This window comes from Phalacrocorax aristotelis, chromosome 5, assembly GCF_949628215.1.
Source record: "Phalacrocorax aristotelis chromosome 5, bGulAri2.1, whole genome shotgun sequence".
Taxonomy (NCBI): domain Eukaryota; kingdom Metazoa; phylum Chordata; class Aves; order Suliformes; family Phalacrocoracidae; genus Phalacrocorax; species Phalacrocorax aristotelis.
In genome coordinates, this window is record NC_134280.1 from 57,859,546 (window position 1) to 57,884,752 (window position 25,207).

The 25,207-nt window shown below is 41.4% G+C and overlaps 1 long non-coding RNA gene across 2 annotated transcripts in view; it reads right to left on the bottom strand.

Moving 5' to 3' along the window:
* LOC142057875 (uncharacterized) overlaps positions 1-25,207 on the bottom strand; it is a 137,518-nt gene that overhangs the window by 94,944 nt on the left and 17,367 nt on the right. For both annotated transcript variants that reach the window (XR_012660794.1, XR_012660795.1), the window contains exon 3: positions 249-343. This is a non-coding gene — a long non-coding RNA (uncharacterized LOC142057875). The remainder of the gene's footprint in view (positions 1-248; positions 344-25,207) is intronic.

Genomic DNA, 25,207 nt, shown 5'->3' on the forward strand with positions numbered 1-25,207 from the left:
CTACAGGATCAGCTCCACCAAAATGTACTTGGTGATCTGTGTGAAGTCTCACTCCAGCCACTAGTGGACAAAGCATTAACGCTCCAGAACGCTTAAACCACTGCTGGGGAACAGAAAAAATAACCCATGCAGTCCTGTCAGTTGGGTAACTTTTCATGCCTCTCTCAAAATCCTTTGGATGTGAACATTTTAAAAATAATCATGAAGCAACATTTAACATAAGATTGGACTGACTGACGTGGACTTACCATTTTTCCTCCTGGAAGCTGGTTCCTTCAGGCTGTGGGGGTGTCCCTCACCAGGCTGACACAGAGAAATTTCCCCAGCCTTGAGTATGCATGATCTGTCAATAAAAAGAGGCTTTCAGTTATACGATGCTGTCAAAGAGCACCTTTTACCAACACTAAATTCAAGTTAAAAATGTTATAGCAAAACAGGAAAAGCACCACAGAGAAAACTGCCTGTGAGGCATTTTATTGGTGTGTCTTTTAAAAAAGAAAAATTCCTGGCACATTGTTCTGGTTAAAGTCACACAAATCAGAACAGAACTTCTCATTCACACCCAGTCATTACAGATGTTGGGAGCAGCTGAATAGAGAGACCCATTTTGTCTGCTTAAACTTTGTCTCGCATATATATACACATATATAATAATCCCTGTTTCATTGTAAAAATTGAATGTGCGTGTCATTAAGGTTGTGTTTAGAAATCATTGTGACTTTACACTGCAGTTTATTCCATGTATTTCCATCCTTTCAAGTCACACTGTTCAACCTCCTACTTACTCTTAATAGATTAATTTGCAATTGCTCCCTCGACATTTGAGCTTTTCATGATGGAGAGCAATTCCTCTCATTTCACTCATCAAGGCTCCATATAATAACAGAAGTCCCCATAGGTCACTTCTATTGTCTCTTATTTCCTTAACCCCTTTAGCCTTCCCCCCCGATGAGCATTCTTAAACCTGGAGCTGTCTGGGCTAAGCCAAAAATAAAATTTCTCCTGCAAGGCGACTGGAACTGAATCCATATTGCATCAGTTCTATAGAAAAAATGACTATAGCAATGTGATTTCAATTCTCCGATACCTTTACATTGTCATAATATCCTATTTGGTTTCTTCCAAGCCGTCATACACACAGAACTGCTGGGATTTTTCTCTAATAACCCCAGGTCTCTTTTTCCTTTGGTACACTGAATAATATGAACTCTGCTGGGTTCACTAGCTCTAGACTTACTGTTAGAAGCACTAAAAGAACCAAATCCTCCTCGGCTTGGTAAGCATTGCTTCTTACTGTTTGATTAATCTTTACATTTGGCAGGATAATCAATGTCTCCTATTTTACTTGTTATAGTCTTTCAGAATAAAAATGATAGGCAAGATTCTGAGCTCCTTTAAGTTGGCATGTCCCTAGCATCACTTCACTGGTCCAGCTTCACACATTAAATAGATGCTTCAAAACAAACCTGGAGGGCAAGCTACCAATTTAAATTTTCCAGTTGTTACTTATGACCAATAGCTGTTTCCTAACTTGTGACACTGCTTCATGATTTGCATTTACATAGGGAAAAGTCCCAACACAGCCTGCAGACAGGCAGAGTGCTCGTACACCGTAGAAGAGGTGAGGCTTTTAGTGCAAGAGAGGGGTAGCTGAAGGTGTCCAAAAGTAGCCCTGTTCTCCCAAGAAATCCCCTTTAAAAGAAAAAACCATTGCATTTTTAAAAGAACAATTTTACATTGCACCATATTCCAGGATCTCTCTTCTTTTCTGCAACCTATCCATTCCATGGGAAATAAAATATTTCTGACCAGCAATATAGCACTAAATAAAACGACTGCCATTCATATGCACAGCCTTGAAGGCTGTGCAGCTTTAGTGGGAGGAGGCAACAGTAAGTTCAAAGTAATTCAGTGCTCACTGGGTTGGGGATAATTTTCTGGCAACTAAGGATGTTATTGAGACCAAGAAATAATTTCAAATAACTATGAAAGAGACACAGGACAGCAACACCTTTCAGTCTCTAGAGACCTAGAATTGATTTGAACCGGTCTGCCACTTAAATGGAGAAAAGCTATTATCCCATCACTAATCTCTTGAGCCATTCAGTCCCACTTGAACCAGTTTTTTCTTCAACAAGCTATTTTACATATTTCACTTAGCCCATAATATTTCTGGGAGAAACTTACCACATATTTTTGTAAAAAGATAAGTACCTCTCCCACCTTTGCATTTTGTTCATTCTTGGTTTTGTTGCTAACATGACAGAACTGTTAAACGTGTTCCTCTTCTCCTCTCCCTATGGAACCCGGCTTTTCTTGCTACCATTCACAAAATAAGACAATTTCTTAGTAGTTTTTGGAAGAAGAGCTAGTGTAGAAGCATATGTTCTAGAGACTTTTTTCCAGATAAATGTAAATTTATCACCTTCAAAAGTCATAGCGGTCATCACTATAATGCTGATACCTCCTCAATAGCTCTGCAGCCCAAGAAGGGTCAACTCCAGGATTTGCAGAGGAAGAATTGCTAAACCCTGAAGCACAGCATTGCTAAGGATCAAATTTGCAAAAGTAGTCTTCATTTTTAGGTGCATTCATGGGCACCAAAAGGTGGTCACAGTGCCCACAAGCATAGGAAAAAGCTGTAATTAATAATGTCTTAAAAATTAGGCCTTTGGTGTCTGATACTGGGCTTGCAAAAAATTAAGAGACCCATAATGGAAAGTCATTTAGGAAAAGAGAAGTGCAATTGAGGCCATCACATCTGAAGTACAGCAAAGCTGCAATCCAGGGAGGTTGGACCTGAGGTTTAGCGATGGGGCCACATGAGCCCAGCAGGAGATTTCTTTCTGGTAAGAAAGCAAACATGCATTCACACTCAAACCTCTTGACTTCTCTCTGATTTCCCATTATTTCATGTGCTCAGAGGAGCCTGTTTTGTCTCCTTCCTGCTTCCTCTTCCTTAAGCATTTTCCATGTAGTTTCTCCCACTACTGAATTTACTCAGCCTCCTCCATCACTCCCAGAATTAGAATCTATGCATTTGAAAAACCTGCGCTTACTTCATTTCAGGCAGCTAATCCCCTTCCCGCTCAACCCCGCAGGTTACGCTGCCGGAGCAACGCTACTTTGATACTGTTCCTCTGGCAGCAATTAGAATCAAATCAGCACCAGGCTGTTTATAAAAAGGGATGTTGCTATAATGACACTATCAATTCTTCCAAACATTGTAGCTATTTATCAAGTGATTAAAGTAGAGTAACTTACTCCAGTTTTACTAGCCTATTTTCCATTGGAACTTAAAAGGTTTTACTGCCTCAAGTATGGCACTAGGACTGCTAATAATTTTGATTTTATTACATTATCATATTTTTTAGATTTATTTCTAGGTTTTGCATAAGATTCAAATTGTTACCCAGTTTATAAAATAAGATAAATTTATCTTGGTCAAAAATCACATTAAGATAATTATCTTGCCCTTTTGGCAGATAATTTTGTTTGTAATATATTGAAAATGCTTATATTTTGTTTTTCTAACCACTCATTCTTGCAAAAGTGGCTATTTTTTTCCTGATGCAGGCAACTCTATCTCCCTCTCATTGTCAAGAGCTGTTATGTCTCCTCACATTTTCCCCTCTCCATTAGGGGAAAACGGAAAAAAAAAGGTGCCTGCTCTTGGCTCGCCAGCAAGCTACCATGGACACCTGTGCTCCTGGCAGGCGTGGCAGGGCTGACTCACCCAGTGGTGATGCCACGCTGCAGTGTCGGGGACTCGTGGGGAGTGTTTACTCAGGCAGTCCCACACTATGACTAAAGGTAACACTTATCAGAGCGGGGTGTTGGCAATATACATACTAATAGACACTGTTACTGGCCAATGTGCTGTGCTACGCATGTAGCTTCACTGTGCTCCTCACCAACTCCCTGCTTCTCTCTTCTAAGGAAAATATTAACTGTTGATAGCTGACAGAAAAGACCACTTCTTAAAGAATGACTGGAGGTCACGGTTGATTCCTTCTCCCTTTGCCCTCTCCATCAAGCCTTGGTACCCCTGAAACTGCTGCTCTGCCTCCCTTTGTAAGTCCACAGTTCTTTCGCCTCCCAAGACTAGCAGACTGTAGATAACGCTGTAGCCTGCCAAGGCAATTAATTCAGAGACAATTTAGTCCAGATACTAAGTATCTGCTAAAACTCCCAAATTATCAGAAAGATACTACTTATCAGGTATCAGAAGGAAATTGGAGCAACTAACCCTAGAGTTAGCAAATCTCACCTGTCCTCTGCCCTACCCACAGGGTCTCTGGGGAAGGTTATTAATCTGAGCTTTATCTTCAAATCGTGGATGTCTGTCTTGAACAGCCTCAGTGCCTTGGCCCTAGGAAAAGCCACCTATGATCTCCATTGTTAGCACTTTGATTAACTGAAAAGAGATTTTTCAATTTGTGGCAAATTTTGATACTTAAAAAGCATAGATTCACAACTAGATCAAACCTGTAAGGGATTTTTTTGTGTGTGAAAAAAACTCTAAATAGTACTTGTTTAGGGGAAAAAAATCAGCTTACAGAATGTTAAAGTTTCCAATTTTATTTAGAATACCTGGGTTTTCCTTTGTGCATAATCAGCATTATTATAAAATAATAATTTATACTGGTATGTTTTAACTTGGTGTCAATAATTAGTTAAAATAAAATAGCTCCTCCTACTTTAAAATTGTTAAGGGCATGTGGTGCTTAGTACTGATGGAAATAACTCAGTTACAAAATAAAGTGGCATTCTGGTGTAGAAAAAGGATAGCAATACTGTGAGTTTTGAACAGGATAAATGAGGACTTTTCAATTATTCTAATACACCAGTATATCAAGCACTCATGACAGATGTACCAACAAACAGACACTGCCTAATATCCGAAAGGTTTTGAAGTCTGATGTTGAAATACAAACTTTTTTTGAATGAAATTGTTCACATTTCTCAATATCTAATGTAGCCAAGAGCTTTACAAAAGTAATTATTTCCCTGTATTTTTTCCCACTTCTTGCTCAAGGGCCCAGGAGGGTACAGGGTGTACCTCATCTTTTTTCTGCTCTAATGCAGGCATAGAAGAAGCAGCAATTCAAAATTGGAGAACACCTAAGAAAAGTCCCAAAACAGAGCTAAAATTTTCTTTCAAAAGTTTGGGCTCCATTTGAGTTTAGTACTAAAATGAAGATCAGTTTACATATTTTTATTATTTCTGATGACAATTCTATGGAATATGTACAGCCAGAAGTTCACCCATTTCAAGTGAGTAACCATCTACCTTTCTCCTTCGCCATTGCTCAGAACCCAGCTGACGTTAAACCCCTTTTGTGCCACCCTCCCAGCCACACAGCCAGCAGCGTGGGAACAACACTCTACTTAGCAGAAGCCAAGTATGAGGGAGGCAGCTAAGGTTACCTGAGTGAGAATGGGTTCCGTTATGTGGATTTCAGTGGAGTCATAGAGAAATTGCACCAATAATTTGTATAAATCACAGTCCAGACGGGCTGGCAATGAAAGTTTGACTGCTTTGCATACTCCATATCTCTGAACATTTTTTCTCTTGTAATGACATGGTGAAGAAACTAATGATCATAAATATGGAGCATATCACCCTGTCCTTTAACTCCCTCCTTATTGTTTTTGCAACATAATACATGCATCTCAAATAAATTAAACATGTGACATATAAAATCAGTTCATGTTTTTTGGGGGTTGTCAAAATTCTGAGAAACCAAAATGTTGAAAATGACTTGTCAAAATGTTCTGGGATGAAGTAGTTAAGCTGTCATTGATAGCTTACACACTGTTCATTTGAATATATAAAGCAACTTTTTGAAAAACCAGAAGTACAGAGTCTGTTGATGAGAGTTCTTTCTCCAGACATCTTAATTACGCTTCCCTGATCTCCTGGGAAAGAAAACTTCACATGAAGTGCAAGGCCATATACACCCCCAGTGAAGTAAGTACACCGCTCTACTGACACAACTGATTCGACAAAGTATGGCAATGGTATTACCATGGTACTACAGGATTATTACTCTGCAGTGCCCATTATTTGAAATGGAGTTACTCTGTGCTTACCACAAAACAGAAAGTAGCATTTTGCAGTAACACAATAAATAACCCATGTCATCTCTGTATCTACACCTTTTGCAGGAACAGATACAGAGCCAATCTAAAAACAAATCTAAAACTGCTATAATAATGTCGGAATGACATGCCTCTTAAGCTGTTTACAGCTGACAGAGTAAGTGAAATGGTTTGACAAGGAAGAACACAGTATGTGTTGACAGCCCTGCTTAGTTCATATTTGAAAGGCAAAATTAAAGTCATACTTTTACAAGGTGTACAATTCTACTCATTTGAAGGACATTCTCTTAAGCAAGGCATAGTATTAAGCCTCTGCCATCCTCCTCCTCCTGTCTCCCATTTTTATGTGTAGGCCACTAAGTGGCACACCTCAAAAACCAGTCCTGACTCCCTACCTCAGTAATTGCTGGTGAAAACATATCATTTAGAAGAGTATGGAGAAAGAGCAACAGTGAGAGCAGCCATAAACATTCACCCTCCGTAATTTAAGGGAGCACAGCAACACATGGGCAGCATTTGGCTTTTCTTACAGCAGGCAGCACTGTTAGGAGAGAGCAAACATCAAACAAAGGCTGAGTACAAATCCTCTCTATCCAGAGAGACACCTTTCACTTGATTACAGGATATGAAAGAAAAATATAAAAACACAGTGAATCCTAAAATAAAGTAAATAAAAGCCAAGATAGGTCAGAGGAAAGGGCCAGAGACAGGCATTAGGGAAAACAGACTGGTTTGGCAGTACTTTCATAGCTCTAAGGCAAAGGCAGTGGGAAGGCTCAAAGGACAAATGGTGGCAAATACCTGGACTCCCATTTTCACCTTGTTCTTGCTAATCCTAGGGGCTAGCAGCAACTAGAGATTGTCAGCAACTTGTGCAGTAGTCACTCTGAGAGTAATTTGGTGGGCTCAGTCCAGCTACCGTTGAAGATGTTTCTTCACTGCAAAAGCTCTTGCTAATACTTGGCCCTCACTGTTAGAGACCATGGGAAGCCATGAACACTTACCTTCCCTCCCGCTTTGAGAGACACAGATTCTGTTACAGGGTAGATGCACTGAAGAGGGAAAAGCCAATGCCTGCTACTCCTTTCCTGTGGATAATCCCAGAGGTTCAGCTGCTAGCAATGCCAGTCAGTCCAGCTCTTTTAATGAGCCCTGTAATTGATGCAAATGAGCCCAAAGTTGCCAAACGAAATAATCTCACTGAGGGGAACTACCAGGAAAGCATTAGGAATATTCTGAACTTGGAGGTATAGGATGCAGTTACCATTGCATTTACACCGGACCAACTCTACCAGCTCAGCTGACCAGGACCAAGAAGCTGCACAGTGAGTGTTCAAGAGGAGCCTGGCTGCTGGCAGCACCTTCCTTACAGGTGAGCGGAGAGCTGGACCCACTGTAACCTTAGCCCAGACTTAGTGCGCAGCAGTTCCCAATAGTTTCAGCTGCAGCTCCATGTCTGGAGCCCACTGGCAGATCATGAACAGGGACTGTTCAAAACTTCAGGTTGAAGCTGTGGTTCAGGAATCAGAACGGTGCTGAGTGGAAGTGTTTTTTCAAACTAATGGAAGTTTTGCCTACATATTTCTTCCCACACATGAAGGTCACCAAATGTTTGTGTGCCAAACGTTAGAATTGATGCCATCCTAATGAACTCTGAAAACATTTTCCTGTCAAAGCAAATAGAACAAGTTGACATCACTGATCCCAGCATCGACCAAAGAGGAAAAAACAAACAAACCATCAGTTCAAAAACCACAGGGTTTTTTTGTGCTCTAAGTTCAAGGATGTGATTCTAGCAGTGCAATGACAAAGGGCAGCACGGGACAGATGACAAAAGGGTTACGCTCACCGCAGAGGAAGTCAGTCCTGAGGAAAAGAGATTGCCTCTGCATGAAGGTCAGAAATGCCTGGGCGCTACCTCCTCCTATCCCGTGGCACATGAGATCCCTTGTGTCTGAGTTGTGCTGGGTTATTACCTGTAACATGTGCCACAGGCTAGGACCTGAGTGGAGAGCAAAACCTACTACTAAACCCTGTCAGAAGTTGCAAACTGATTACACTCTTAAAAGCAAGCCAGCAGCTCTCAACTTGCCTACCGAGAAACTTTTTCTTTCCTATTGGAGCTGCCTATCCTTGTGGCCTCCTCCTCCATCTCCCAGGGGATCTCCCAAACCACCTATCCCAGTATAATCCATGGAGTGGCAACCCTGTTACAACTGGATGCAGGTATAAGTGTATCTTACAGTTATGCTGCTAAATGGGGTTTGGGGAGATCCGGACTCATTTCTTCCTTCTAACACATGATTCCTCTATGTCCCTTGACAAATCCGTGAAATCATTCCACATGGGAAATAACCATACCTCCTCTTTTGCTTCTTCTGCTTGTTCAGAAATTTGGGACAGGCTTCATCTTACTGTGCACAGTTTCTAGCAAAGAAGTGTCTGGTTACAGTCTCTCTAGGTAGCTTGGTGGTATACTAATTAAAGCTAATTTTACTATTCACTTGGTACAGAGGAAAAGATATAGGCTTTCTGCACAGGGGGTCTGCAAGCCTGGTGAAAGCAGCTAGGTACCAAGCACCAATGAAGTTCCCGAACTAATGTTTCACCTCAGCTGCTTTGGCCATTTTGTGAAAGAGATTTTTCACAGAAATTGCTACAGGACGGAGGTCCTGTTGAAAAGTACAGCGTTAAATTTGGGTGTAATGACAGAGGTACCAGAGCAGAATTAAAACGATGAAACATATGTTGTTGCTGCCTATATCAAACACATTTCCATTTTATTTACTGTTTTAATTTCCATTTCTCCTATGCTCACCCTGTGCCATCACCCACGTTTTTTGAAATGAAAAGTATTATCTCAGCTCCCATTTCTCCAAAAGTCAGTCCTAATCTCAGTCACTCTCCAGCCTTGCAGTTTTCCTTCTCCTTGACAAGCCTGACCACTTAAATTTCTATCAGCTCAGATAACATCTACCCACACCCCTTTCTGTTCCCTTCTCATTTCTTCCCCTTCCAGTTTTTGTGATGCCATCATACATCTATGCCAGCACACAGAGCATGCAGCAATAGACATATAGATCCTGACTGTGTTCAGGAAAGGGGAAAGGTTGAAGTGAATAAGATCGTGTGTATGAATGATTCCCTTGCTTGCTATGCTACAGTGAGCTGTGCTTTCATATACTGTGATGGATGTGAGTTATGGGTCACTCCCTCACTTGTGGAAATAAATGTACAACACTTGCCAATTGTTATACTGTATATTACAAAATTCTATCACTTAAGATTTATACACTTAGCAAACCAATTACACAAACAATACAGGTACAGCACAACAGCTCTACTACTGTTTTTTTTTCTTGTTGAGACAGACAGATGCAAAATCATCCTTAGCAATAAAGTGGTGCTACATTATCCAGAGGGGGACATTTTACAGACAAAGAGTTTATCATATCCAGAGTTTGCCTTGGGTGCAGTGGACTTAGCACGTGTTAAGTAATGCTTAAGTGATTTGCTGAACTGGCCTAATAGCACAAAACACTCCTGGCTTTATTTGCTTATAAATACATTTTAAAGCACTGATTGAACTCTGTAGTGCCCTAAATGGTCTGGGACCTAGTTACTTAAGAGATATCATCTCTCCTTATAAATCTTATGTGGTAATTCACAACCACCAGTTGTCCTTGCTTTCTTTCCCTGGGTGCACAGTGGGGTGTCTTTAACAGGAGATGCATGACCTGTTCTCATCAGCCTTTGCACACAAAAATGCTGCAGAGGACTATTTCAAGAAGAAATAGGAAGCTGGTCTCTTCAGTGTGACAAACGTCAGTTCATCTCGTGAGCAATCTTGTACATTTTGCTAGCGACAGAGGGCCTGGCTGTGACTGGCCATGTGCTTACGAAGACTATTCCAGAAACCTTTTTCTCTTCCTTCTATAACCACAGAACCAGTGCAAGGGCTGAAAAATCACACTCTTGCATGCACCACCTGTCCACAAGGTCTGAGCTGTCCTGGCATCCACGTAATGTCACCAGAGAGACTGGAAACCCTTGCTGATCTCAGCTCCAGCAAGGCTCCCTTAAAATACTCACAGTACCACTGGCACGTCTTAGCTAATGGGAGTGGGTCCTGACCACTTGTATTTTATTTACAGCTGTGTTTTCCATTTCAGGTTCATTTTAACTGGCCTGAGCTGCTGAAGCACTGGATGCCCTTATCTGCTTCCCTCAAGGGGAATAGATACATAAAGTACATAAGATTGCAGGTTTTTAAGATTAAATGCTATAAACACAGATTAAATTATATGCTTTTTATCCTTTTAAGGAACTCTTGTTCGTGACATTCTGTTCCAAGCTTCTAAAATAATTTTTACTTACACTCACGTTCAGAAGCATTTAAAACACAGCAAAGAAGGAACACATTTGTGGACATAACTGGCAACAAAGAGCTCAGGTCTGCCTCCTGGCTACCCCCAAACCTCAGAAGGCAACAGAGGAAACACCCAGGGCAGCTGAGTCCACTCAGGGCAGGGCTGTGCAGGCCCCTCTGTGGGGTACCAGAGGGGTCCCCAGCAGTAAGGAAAGGTGACCTTGGCACAATCTCTTCCCAAAACCAGAAAACTGAAACTTAGGAAAACAACATGGAAACCATTGCCTTAATCTCTGTTTCCATGGTGCTAGCAAAGACTGTCTGGTCACCTTCTGGAGAGTAAGCCTGATTACTTGTCTTTTCGGTGAGGCTGCCCTGACAAAAAGGGACTGAGAGAGACAAATAGCCACCCACAGGATAACAACCGCAGTGGTTTGGTTTGCTGTTTGCTTTAGTTCACTGGCTTAAAAGGGTCAGCAACCTTCATCCTGAGGACCCTATTAGAGAAGTAGCTTTGAGCAAAACATATAATTAACCTTTGGAACTCACTGTAGCAGGATATCATTGAGGAAACATATGAGAGAGATTTTCATTTTCTAAAAGGAATTGCATATAAGCAACTCTAAGGACACAATCAAATATTATTTTCACTACAAAGAATTCACTAGTAACAGTCAGTAAGCACTGTGCTTCTGCGAATCAAGAACAAACAAAACAAGGGACCAATAAGAAATTCTTCACTTACCAAACTGTAGGAGAATATGATGGGCAAAACCAATAGGATGAATCCAGACTGCTTAAAGTCTTCAGAAACGGCCACTCATGGAGGCATGAACAGAAACTACAGTTGGTTAATGGCTATTTGACCTATTCCATTATGGCAATTTTTGTGCCCAGCTCTTTGCTTCATGTCCACTTACTTGCTAGATCCCAAGTGATGGCCCTTCAGAACCTTAGAAAGATTAACCAAAAGTACATAAAACCCAGGCTGACCACAAAGACTTAACAGGCAAGTTGAAAGCAGTATAAGTGTAGAGAAGATTTCAAATTGAAAGAATCAGGAACTAACTGAAAACATTTTATTTTACTGCGCAGGAGACTCAAATGACTTCTGCTAAGAAGAGCCCAACTTACAAACCTTTCTGAGAATGACATCCTTTAAGTGACTTTGGCCATTTGGAGTACTTTGAAGCAGTAAGACTCACAACTCTCCTTCAAGACAGAGAAGGTCTGAAATGGGCAACACATGCCGAACCATCAGGCATACGGCAGCAAGAGGGTGTGGTAAGGATCTGTGCAGACGGGATGCCACAAGTTCTCCCATTTTGTTACCATTACCATCAAAAATAAGCAAGAAAACACATCTTTAGCCCTACTGGGTGAACTTAAGAGAGGCAGAAACTGTGTGTAATTTTATTCGTAGTGTCCTGTAACTAACTACCTGGCATTCACAGGGCTCTGTCATCAGCAGTGTAACTCATCCTGGATGCCTCCACATCCATCAATCTATTCCACTTTTGAACAGGTAAGCCTTTAGATTTGATCTGAAGGATATTCACAAGCTAAAAAAAAAAAAAACCAAAACTGTAGTTTCAGCTTTAACACTTATCTGTACAAAGCCAAAATGTCGTCATGTGTAGTGGTGTGGAAAAAAAAACCAAACTAACAAAAGCCCCTGCAGCCTTGTGAAACACAGAAAGGAAAACTATGCTGTGAGCTCTGACAGTAATAAAAACATAACTGGATTGATTCTAGAGAATTTATTGAACAAAATTTAGTTAGGGTCTTTTTGTTTTGTTTTGTTTTAACGATTGCACACCACTTAATTTTTATGAGCTCGATTATGCCTTTAAGGCACATTCCAGCAGAGGGCTAAGGTGAAAAAGCCTCTCCAGGGACGATACAGCAGAAGAAAAAGCCTCTGGGATGTGCAGGAGTTGAGCTAATCCTTTCTAGGGATGTGTTCAGCATTACTTTTTTGCAGCTTTCACACTTCCCAGTGGAAAAGCAAATCTATAAAACTGTGGCTAGAAAGTTTCTGCCTCCTTTGGCACACCAAACCCAGGTGTGAGAGGGGACTGATCCAAACCCTCCTTCAGGCGTAACAGCTGCAGACCTTTGTGAACAAGTTATTCAAGCTGGGGACCTGGTCCCTTCACTACCACTCCATCACCAAAACCTCGGCTCTCTCAGGAAGGACAGAGATCATGTGCCTCATGTATCCCAAGGCAGCCAATGCTGGGAAGTTTGTTTTTCAAAACTCTAAGTTGCCCTCTCTAGAGAATATATCATGACTCAAAACATTGAAAATATTAAACTCAGAACTAAGAATAAACTGTTCCTCTCACGTGCCCAACGGACCACGACATAACTAACACTGAAGGCCATGAGGCCCTTCAACCTCTGTCCTTCCCAGTGACAGAAACAGGAACAAGGGCTGACAACCTTAACCGGGTGGGGGGGATGATCGAGCAAGGGTTACACAGCCCTATTACACTGACCTCCTTACCCTGCTTCCGCTTAACTCTTTCCTGAAGCAGAGACCAGAGCTCTCCCTTTTCAGGAGGCGCTATGCAGCACTAAGCCCCAGAGCTATTGTGCTTCAGCCTCCTGATAAGCAGGTGTCGCTCCTTCCACTTCACTTTCCAAACGAGAAGACTCTAAACTCCTTAGAAGAACAAGCTTTTAGTGCCTGGACAAAACACTAGAAATAGCATAAAACATTGTCCGTAGGGTATGGGATCCCTGGAACAACTTCCAAGCAAATTCCATCAGGTGCTAAAACTATTCCGGTTCCTCAAATGCAGCTTCCTTCTCCACAGTGCTGTTGCATACTGAAACATACACACGTTTCCAGCAAACAGGTACAAGTCCTTGCTTTAATCCATGAATGTAAAAGCATTTCCCTCAAACTTCCTTTTAGAAAGAATTTTGCAGTCCTAAAATGCAGTGTGCACCACCCAGGCTTTCCAGAGTCTGGCATCATAGCCCCTACAGCAAACAAAAAACCCCGGGTGTATGCAGCAACTTCTGCCCCAGCCCTTCTGGAAGGAGGTGCTGGCCCTGCTTGCTGAGCAGTGCCGCAAGCTGTAGATTCTTTCTGAAGTGGTCCAGGTGTCAGCACAGCACCTCCAGAGCAGAGCCAGGCCTCTCCCAGGACAGTACCCCTCAGCTGCTGAAGGCTGCCTGACCTCTCTAGTTCGAGCACAGCTCCTTAACCTCACTTTCTTCTTGACAGCTCTTCGGGGTGACCGCACATAGCCTGTGGTGCAGGGGCAGCAGAGGGACAGACCTCCTGCTCATGTTCCTGGACTACTCCAGCTGAGCTGCTTTGCGTCTTCCCCTGCCATTTGTCCCTGTACACAGAAGTTGTGCATGTTGAGCATTCAGTCAATGTTTTCCTTCCTTTGCCCCCACCTTCCCTCTGTTTTGGGTCCCAGACAGACACTGCATTACAAGAAGCATTTGGAAAGGTAAAAAACGTGAGCTCTGGGCAGGTCAGTGGGGAAAATCAAACTGAATTTAGAAACAAAAAATACTTGCCCACCCCAAGAATCAGAATTAATAAGAAACGCCCACTTATACTATTTACTTTTACAAACCACACTACCAAATGGATCACCAAAATGACCAGGGCAGCCAGCAGTCCCACATTTACTCTCCTGCCAATACTGAATTGGCAGCACCCTATAGCACACAGCCATCACGCAGCCCTCGGTGAAAAGCTGTCCCCGACAGTCCAGAGCAGAGCTGTGTGCAGTCTCGCAGCACTGCCACCCAGGAGGGCTCCTCCAAGGTGAGGGATAAAGGAACAGCAGGACTGATACTGTGTCTAATGTGGCACAAGGTTCCCTCGGCACAATATGCCCCAGCTAATGAACGGCACTGCCCCAAGTGCAAACAAGCCGGGAAAGGTTCTGTTTTCAAAGCAAGCGTATTGCACTTCAATGAAGATTTTTTTTTCCCTCTAAAAAGTTTTAATATACACACTAAATTAAGCTTGAGAAAAGGGGACATTTCATCTTTAATCTATTTACTTCTGAATATTTAACATACAATTCTGGCACCAATCACCAGATTTAACTGGAAAATTACTCACTAATCTGTTTGCTTATTTGGAATAATTGGGTAGGCTGCCAGGGAAGAGGATTTCCTACCCTGTTTAATATCTCAGTTAGTAGTCCAATTTCAGCTTGGCGGCATAATTACTCTGACAGAGCTGTAGCCACAGGGCCTGTGAGTGGGGCTGCTTTTTAAACCGTAAATTATGGAGGATTAGCATTTATGAATTTTAAATCAGGGCTGTGGTAGGAGACACTAAAGCTGCTTAGAGCTTGCAAACCACTGCATTCAATCACCAGTCATTAACACATTCCTTCCCAGGACTTTCTGCAATCACATTTAATAAAAAGGTATTTCTGATTTGCTTTAGAATATTGTGACTCTGTGTCTCCAGCATAACACCAGGGATAAGGAGATCCACTTTGCAGGAAAAAAACATCACAATTTAATCTGACCCTGATTTACCTCCCACATAAGATGTTAAAGAGCTGTCTCCTCTGCTTGATTCCTACTGTTTCTTCTACCAGATGGAGAGCACGTGGTTTGATCCCTACTATACTTAAACAATTACAAAAATTAAGAACTGCTGAAAATCAGAGCTGCAATGTGGCTGATCAGCAGAGATCTGAACTCTGCCATCCCCCTAGCTCAGGAGCTTTGGCTTGTGAGCTCTCCACTGTTGTGTTTGCCTGTCAGGCTCACGATGAATCATTATGGGGTAAATCCTTCCTTTGATGTAGGCATGTAACTTCTTTTAAGGCCAATGAGAGTTATGTACATGCACTGAGGGCAGAATATTTTATGCCTTGAAGAAGTCGTCTTAGGAAAAAAAACTGCCAAAAATCACACCGCTTTGAACTTCAGAGTTGCTCCACTCAGGAGTCTAAAGAGCTCTGAAGCCATAAGACATCTATCCAAATGCAAATGCTGAGCCCTTCCTCCTCCTAAACATGTGCATTTCTCTCTCTGTGAGCCTACAATTCAGCAAGGTATTCAAGTTAGTGCTTCACATGACTGTTTCAAAGACACACATTGGAAACCTACACTGTTTATGCTGAGAGTTTTCATATATTAAATTATACCTGTATATGTTGACAAAAATACATAGATAGCTAGAGCCTCCTGCCACAAACTAGAATGAAGACATGAGTGAAAATTATAGACAGCAAAATAAGAAAAGTAAAAAGAGGTGGCAAATTGGTCAGAGTAAAACTTGATAGAGCACCTGTGGTTAAAACCTGAAGAAAACAGGCAATTTAAAAAGGAGCCTGACTGAACTCCTCCCACAGTTTCCACGTGCAATTATCCCAGAAACTCAGAAGACCTCTGAGCTCTCAAAGCCACCTCCAGGAAGGGACAGGAAGAATTTCCCTGCCATTGCACTGTGATGGGGATTTGTACACCCTCCTCAGAGTCACTCAGCATTGACCTCTGACATAAGCAGGAGACCAACCGATGATGCATTACGCTGCAATCAACAGCGCTATTCACTGAAGCAACTAGATGATTTAAGATTCCCAAACCTCATTGAAAGTCACTGGAAATTAGGCACTTTGAAAATTCGACACTTTTGAAAATGCCTTTTAATCTCCTAAATTACTCACGCTTTTGAAAACTTTACTCATGCTAAGTACTTTAGGGGCCTCAGTCACTGAAAGCTAAACCAAAAGACACTAAGGAAGGATCATTTATACAGAGCCCGGCTCAGCTCTTATCTCTCCTCTATCCTCCTAGCAACGATAGACAGAAGGAAAGCTGAGCTCTTGGCAACACCAGCCCTGTGCCAAGAATTCGACTGACAGAGTGGCAGGCCACTGGACCCTATTAAGGCTACTCAGACAGATGGGTTCTCTTCCCTACTGCACCCAGAGTAGACTTTTTCTAGCTGCCTCCTCCCTTCAAAGGCTGAGTCATGCCACCACTTCTCCCCAAACTGTGAGGAAGATGCAGTCCTTACTACCGCAGAAAGAACAATTTGATCACACCTCGAACAGTGCAAACTGTCCATGTCTCATGCACCAGCTCCATGCATTGCTCCTCATTCTACCTCTTCTTGCCTGCACACAGCTGAAAACCATTTCTTAATTCTTTTTATTTACCTCACAGTATTCTCACTGATGCTAACTGTGTATGTGCTCCATGTGTATGTATACAACAGGGTGACAAAGTTATAGGAGCAGTAGAGAAACAGCATCTGTTTGGCATTCAGAGGCTGAGAGGTGCTTCTAAGTGGTTTTTGTCCCTTTGAGGAGCAGTTAGGGGGCAAGGAACAGACACACACAGGTGATCAGGATGAAGTACTCCCAGAGTGTGTATATATATATGACTTATTTAGTGCTACCTGTCTAGATCATGAATTGAGATTTGGGTAGGTGGCCAAGCCTTGATGTAGAGCTATGTCTGAACCTGGTGTATATCAGGGAAGGAGAAGAAACAACATCACCCTCAGGAGCCTCAGTATGTCTCAGGACTCACGTAGTCGCTAATGAACTAGAGCAGTGACCACCCTCTAACTAAAAGGGCTATTCTTTGCAGGTAAGAACACAGTGCAGCGAGCCACCTGCATCTTATCTAAAACATTTCTTCAAACACACTCATCCATATTTTCTATCGTACTGTGGGAGTGGAAAGATGCATGATACAAGGAACTGAAAAAAAGCCATTTCAGTTGTTGTCCATTGTTTGGAAAAACACCAAACAGCAGGACATTCCCCAAAGGGATGTTCAGTTTGGCTTTGGGAGCTTTGCTGTGATCTCTGTAGAGACAACATAAGGGCTACAAAAGAGACCAGATTCAAAACCCTGACAATCAAAGTCTGAAAGGAAAAAAACTAAATAATTTGGATTCAGCTCCTACACAGCATCTCTAAGCAGCTTCAATTTAAGAAATTGGGCAAAATTGCATTTGGGCAAAAAGCTAGGGCACTTTCTTACTCCTTTCTGTACTATGTAATTACCTCTAAATGTTGGCTGTAGCCAAAAGTTACATTTTAGTCCTCATAAATCAAAGGAAGAGGAATATCCTCTACATTTAATGTTTGCAATATATCTAAATTTACCCAAATCCTTTGTTGTTTCTCTCTGTGGCTCTGAAAGTATCTCAAAACCTGCAAAAGACGACGACACTCCTTCCCCTAAAGCAAATAGGAGGGGGGAGGTGCTGTACATATAAGCAACTGATATAACTTTGACTTGGAAATCTCTCTTCAGTAGGTTTCATATGCTTCCTTTGCCTGAGAAATGTATTATGTATAAAGCAATCCTGCCTGCCTCCTCCTCAAAGCCACCTGAACAATCTCCTTTCATTGGCCATGGGGCTTTACAAGCAACTCCTCCGTACAACCAGGTGGCTCAGCATATGGCCTTGCTTCTCTGCCATTGCAGCTAGAAGCAATTTAGACTTATATAACTTTACCTCTAAAAGGTTGGTTGATGACACAGGAGAGGATCCAGTATTGCTCTGGGTCCCCTCCAAGATTGTACCGAAATTGAAATCTTCTTACCTTGCACCTTGATTGGGAAAATAGTCAGTGGCATGCTATGGACACAGGAGTCCCTGAAATGACTCACTTAACAGCTGTGCAGGATCACAGGTGGTTATACTGAGCACAGTATTGGTAACAAAACAGCAAAAATACTCCAGCATACATTGTTTTGCTGTGAATGGAAAGATGGAAGACAAATAATGTGGCGATGGCCACTAGTAACTAAATGTTCTTTTTCCTGAAGTAAAAATAATAATCTTTGCAGATACTGCTGCCTGAAGACTAGTAGTTTGAGCTGCATAGAGTTCAATATTTGACAGGCTCAAAACCTGTGTAATTTTACAGTTCTGCAAACTGTAGCCTTTTGGCATTAGTGAGAAGGGAACAGAGATCTCAGGTTGCTGTTCTAAGGGAAGAAGATTCCATTTAACTCATGATACCCATCCAGAGCAGAAGCCTTGATGGCTGTGGAAGACAGGTTATATTCTTCTGCAGAAAACCATTCCAAACTCATTCAGAGCATTTTACTGCCAACAACTCTACAGGCCACAGTCACTGGCCTTTCAAGTCCTGCTTCATGATACTGTGAAATCAAGTGTTTCACATTGGTTTTTATCACACTTCTGGTCTTATGGCACATGGTGAAATTGCTGTCTCAAAATGATGCAGCATGCTGAATACTTTGCCATAACCTTTCATGTTCATGTGTGAATTTCCCTTACTTCTATGGAGCCAAGTGCTTGACGAATGACAGCTGAGACTATTTTCATTAGTGTTAAGGGGATAGCTAAAGAGTCAAAGCACGTGAGTCATTTCTTATGTATAGCTTGATATACCCATATACCGTAGAAAGCATAATCCCATAAAGCTCAGGTTTAAAAATAATTCTTTCATTGGAAAACACAAGAGACTCATCATTGAAAAATATACTGGTCAGGACTGTAGATCCGTAGAAATTCTGTGAGACAGGAGATCAATGAGCATGCCACCTAATCACACCCCAGGCACCAAAAGCTTCAGCACTGTCTTAGAAGCACTGGAGTCACAGGGAAAGTTTTGCAATGGTTTGTCTGTGCCTGTTGCATTAAGGAAGAGAAAGGGCAAAGGTGATGTGGAGCTTGGGAAGATGACCAAGCTAGGTCAGAAGTACACCATCCAGATACCACTGCATAGGGTAAAGTCTCAGATGTGCCTTATTTAGATTTTAAAACTCTTCAGGACATATTTGTCTTGCTACAAGAGGTTGAATGCCTCCCTCTGCTTCCTGGTTTAACTTTGGGAAAAGACTACTGAGGCAGGGAGGAGAAGGGGCATTGGTTCAGAGAATCTTATATGGAGAAATGCTGCAGTAAGTCTTTGAGCTTCATTTTCTATAAAGGGCTTAGTGCATATACTTAGTACAGTGGACTCTATGAAACTGGCAGGTTTTTACCATGTTCAGATGGAAAAGCACTTCAGCTGCACAAACAGTATCTCCCTCGTGTATCTCCTTGTACATAACAAAGACAATTTCTCCCACAGGCAATCTGAGAGACTATAAAGTCTTTTTTCCTTTGCCAATATCTGCCAGATGGTACTAAGCCAGATACTCCTAGGTGTTGGAAATACACTGCTGAAGGAAATGGCCCTATGGAAAGGGGAATATAGTGTATGTAAATAAGGTCTTCTGGAGGGGTCCCACTCCAGCATCACTCCCTGAGCATCAGGAGACAGTGGGATGCGCTCTCTGCTCTTCCTAAAGCTTCTGTTGTTAGTATGCACAACCCTTGTTTCTACGCTGTGAAGCTCCAAAAAGCCTCCCTTAGTCTTCCAGCCTTTAAAACACAGAGCGTTTTAAGAATGAGATTCCTAGATTGCAGATTAAAACTGATCTATCACACCGAAGGGATCCTGAGTCAGATCCATAGCTGGTGTGACTGACTTCAGTGCAGCTAGACCAATTTATGCTACCTGAGGACCTGCTTTTCCAAAGTTAGTGACGTCTCAATTTCCTTTTTAATAAGCAACAGGACCTGTTATAATGGGATATATGGAAGGAGAAATGTAAAAGCTTATAATGTGAAAATTGATTATCGTGTACTTTAGACTATTTCCTGCTGTGCCCTTTATTTTGGTATGCATGTTTCATGTCATTATTCCGAGCTGTTTCACAGTCTCTGAATTACACTATGAATTATCTCATTATCTTTGGGGCAAAACCTTCAGTCCTTAAAAACGATATTCACTCAAAACCTTCTTTGGCCTTCATTAGGGATCCTGAGTAGGAAGAGAGAGGACAGAATTGCAGCTACACCACAACACACACCAGTTAAAATTTTGGTTTTGTTTGTGTTTCTGCAACTTAAAAAACAAACAAAAATAAAATAAAAAAAAAAAGCTCAGTGTGGGTTTGCCTTTTTTTTTTTTTAATGTTGAAAAGAAAACTGATCTCAGGTTCCCAACTCATATGTCAAAGTGTGAACCTACAAGAACTCTTCAAGGCTTAGTCATAAACTTCCAAAATAGAGGAGAAGAGAATGGAAACGACAGGTAACCTTACTTATAGCCCTACCAGAAGGTGCCATAGAAATATGGCAATGTCGGCATCGTGAATTAGCCTCTAACTCAGATAAAAATGATCTAATACTTTTATTTATATAAGTAAATCTTAATTAAGATAATGCCTTCTGAAAGCATAAAGCAGAGGAAGGTACAAAAAAAACCTCCACAAAAATCTGTGTCACACACTCTCCCACTTTTAATTTAGGATTGGGTTGGGGTCATTTTGTAAAGAAAATAATGTTCCAGGCCCATCGCAATTTGTGAAAGTCAGGTTAGAGTAAAAGCAAAATTCCCCACCGTCCTCACAAGATTTCTTGCCCTGTTCTTTCGTGAATACGCTAGAATGGGTGATGGATGGGAGGCTGCCCCTTTCTAGAGTTCTTGCTGTGTTTTGTGATAACTCATTATATTTCTTTCTTTACAAATAGCCCCATTAATGCTCCAGAATTGAACAGAATCATAAAGCTTGAAACATCCCACTCCCATTCCGGTAGAGCTAGAGGTATTGTTTCATGAATTACAGAGCTGCCAAAACCTGATTTATCCAAGCAAAGCCTTCAAAGCCAAGTCACAGATATTTATTTATTTATTTAGGATTGTAAAAGAAAATACTTTTTACTGAGATAAGGATGATATAACCTAGCTACAGCTTTATTTAAATTGAATTATGTCTTTTATATTTCTTCAACAATATGGTTGATGGAAATGTTTTAGTCCTTGGTTTTTTGGGGCTGAACTAAAAACCTTATTAAACCATTTATAGAAAATTTACAAAACAGAAGAGTCAAGCTCTTTCAAAATCTCTGTGGCCTCAATAAAACCTTATATATTCTGAGATTAGATGTCACTCTTAGTCAGATGATTCTAAACAAGACTACTATAATCCTCTCTGTTATGGAGATATTTATTTTTGTCTGAAAAACTTCAAAGCGGGCCGTGACAGATAATCAAAATCAAAATTTGCATTCCAATGAGAGTTTCTTTTTATTAAAGAAGAATAATTCTCACAATTCGTCTGTAAAGAAGAACTGAGCTCACTTAGTTCAAGTTTTGGGGGGTTGGAGTTTTGTTCTGTGTTTTTTTCTGGATCTCCCATTCATCATTACTCTGTAAAGTTTTTGCTAGTTTTGGGCAGAAATGCTGCACCAATCAAGAAACACATCAAAAACACCCACCTATTTAATTTTTCTTCCAAATTTTCCCCAGAATGAACGAAAAAGTCAGGATCACCATCAATATACAGTCCTACAACTGCCTTCCTGGGTGCATACTCCAGGGAGACATAATGTTTTCCTCTGGGAACTGGAGCTTTCAGTGGCAGCTGAGACTGCATGGGCAGCGAACGAACCTGCTTTCCTAATGTGCACACCTTTTGAATATTGTTCCTTTTTGCATTTGTGGTGGCGGTGGGGAGCTCTTGTCTGTGGACCAGGACCTCAGCATGGCAAACCCTGCATCACACCAAAATATCTGATGCTCTAAAGGCATTTGTGGCATCTCTTTAGGGGCAGCTGAAGACACCTTGTTGCTGCAGGCATGTATACACAAACACATTTCCCCTTACAGGCCTGTATGTACATAGCCAGGGCTGGCAGCTCACCCGGCAGGGATGGAACAGTGATTTTGTCCAACCTACCCCATTCCCTCTGGTAAATTGCTTTTGGGAAGGAGAGCCATTTGGTAGAAAATGAGGTGCACCCCTGAGTGCCAAGACCACTGCTGGCCAACTCTTTACAGTGGCTGTGCACAGATGAGGGAAGGTGCTTTTCCATTGGCCTTGCTGTAGCATGGATCTCTTTGTCCTTTCAGAGTAGTTTTTTCTTTTCTTTCAATAGTATTAACAAAAAATGAAATACCCAGAAATAACAATTCCCTTAACACTGTTCGTAAAACTATACTGGGGCTTGCAGGCTCCCAGCTTCTACCAATGAATTAATGCTGAAATGGCAGTATCATTCCCCTTCCTAATGCAAACCTCCTCTAACACCACTTCAGGAGTCCTCGTCTCCTCCCAGGGACACACAGAGATAAAAGTGTCTACACTTCTCAGAGGAGGTGCTGTTGAGATTTTGTCTACCTGTTAATAGCTTACAGAAACAGAAAATTTGCAGACCCTGAATCATCAGTTCCTTCAGTTAATAATTTAAACCACAAGTTAGGAAACTCTGTAAACATGAGCTATGTGGAAATCAAGGGCAGCTGCAGGAGGAAGGGTGAAAAGCAGCACAGTAGCAAGGGTGGTCTAGCAACTCTACAACACTTTTGCCAAGAGCTCTGGAAAGGGCTAAACAGAAACACCCATCAATAGAATTAACCTCAGGCTCCCGCTTACTGTCACTGTGGCTTTGTATGAGAGGAATCCACTTCATCCCCTGGGAAACGAAAGGCAGTGTAGGACAAGGTGCCAAGAAACTAGGTTCTTTCTGGTGGGACTTTCTGGAGAAGCAGGACAGCTATTCACATTTGTTTGGAATAAGCCAAAGAGGCAACAGCCATGGAAGAATGTCAGCTCACCAGCCCTAAATGGCCGTGAAATACCTCTATCAGATATGGTGTTTGCTGGCAACCTTTGGCAGGGGCCTGGCAAGCAGTGTTTGCTCTCAATGCCTCTCCTGCTCTGTGCGATGCAGTTGCAGATTTGTGTAGTCCCCTGTATGCAAAGCTGATTCTGTACCTCCTTTTTTATGTAAATGAAATGCTAAAACACTTCTCAGATCCTCTAAGGCAAAAGGGATGCCTGTAAACTGCAAAATCTCACTTCTGTGTGGCAGGCTGGTCAGCTGGTCCATCCAATCCCTTTCCAATTTACTGGGACTTATTTTCACATTTCCTTTCCAGGCAATACAGCCTGGCCCACATTGGTTTTAATTCACTGTTGCACAATTGCTTTGTTAGCACCTCTTTTTATTTATTATTTGTTAACAGTGGTCATTCCACAACAGCACTGTGTTGAAACGCATATGAAGGAAACCTTAAAAAAAAATTTGCAACTCCGCATTACATGGGCTGCTTTCATATTCTGACCTCACCCCACTTAAGTACAGTTCTTGAAAGTAAAGGACAGTGGTGTAAGTCAACCTCAGTTAAATGCTAGCTTTGCTCATTTAACAATGCAATGGGCACACTTGGCTGCGTTCACTAAAATCTTGTTTGATACCCATTAAGCCTTAAAAAAAAATAAAACCTTTCATAGTCTGAATGCTTCTCAAACTCACTTTGCAATTTATTTTTAAAAGACTCAAAGTTGGATGAAACTCCACATATCTGCCAAAGATTCAGCGAAAAGGGGCTGATTTGGAAAAAATTGTAGTTTTAATAACGATAAACCACTGCATACCTTTAAAGTGGACTCTAAATCTGCCTCTATCCTCTTTACACCTTTAACTTTATCCCGTATAAAGTACTAAGCACAATTTTCTTCTTAGAAATATCTCTTATAATTGAAAGTTTCTTAACGAGCTACTTCACAAGAACAGCCAAATTTCAGAACATGAATTCCTTTTCCTTGGGTACACCATCTCCATTTCAGACATTTCATCTGCGGCCTGTTCAGTGACAGTTTTCACTTTGTTGGGAATGTACAGCCAAAATATTTGGAAGAAAAGAAAAAGGAAGAATATTTCCTCTTCCACCACACTACCATACAACCTTATGGATCAGCAAGCTTTTATTTCATGCCTTGCTTACACATAATTTTTGAGGCCATTTACTCCTTTGGTAAGAAGGGTTGCTTTCAGTTTTGTCTTTTACAATAAAGCAAAAAGATTGCAATAATTAGACCAATGCCTGGAGCCTGTCTTGGTTTATTTTATTTCAAGTTTTTTGGGTTTTGTTTCTGAAACTCCCTCAGGTCCTAATTCCTGCTGAATTCGAACATGCTTACATCTCACTTGCAAAAGCACACCACAATATTGGCTTGAAAAAACAACATACACTAAAGCAGAGACAGCATTTTTGCTGGGGGCTGACAGAGTACACCCTTGGGACAGCAGGACCCTGGTGGCTAACATGGCAGACATCAAGCAGAACAACAACCACTTTTGGGGATCTGCCCTGACAAAGATTCTAGTGGCACCAGGGCACCTATTATGACTGCTCCTCTATTTCTAAGCAAAATGATATCAAACACACAGAAAAGACAGCCAATAATGAGAAACTTGCAGCTGTTCTCGAAGAAAGACTTTTTTTTATTGTACCCCAATCCAAAATACTTTAAACCAGTTTTATCAATAGCGATAAATCAGTATGATGATATGATGTCTCTTTAATCTTTTCTAAAACAAAATTTTTTGAACTTTTGAGTATGGCCTTCCCAAATGGGTTAGGTCTTCTAAGACAGCATCAAACCTTCTTTTCCTTGCTTCCCATGTCAGCCCGAATCCCAATAGTTATGAAGCATAAAAAAAAGTTCAAAGTAAAATATAAATTACCATCCCCTTCAAACACAAGTAGAAGTCTTATTAAGTCTCTAGTGCTTGAATCACGTCCCATGTCTGTTCTTTAGACCTTTCTTCCTTTGTGAGGCATAAATGGACACATCTTATTGATTTTCTTTCAACCTGGATCACCTCGATTGCTGTGAATATGGCAGACAAATCCAACTCATTCTCCCGCAGGGAACGAGGAAGAATGCAGACGAGAAGCT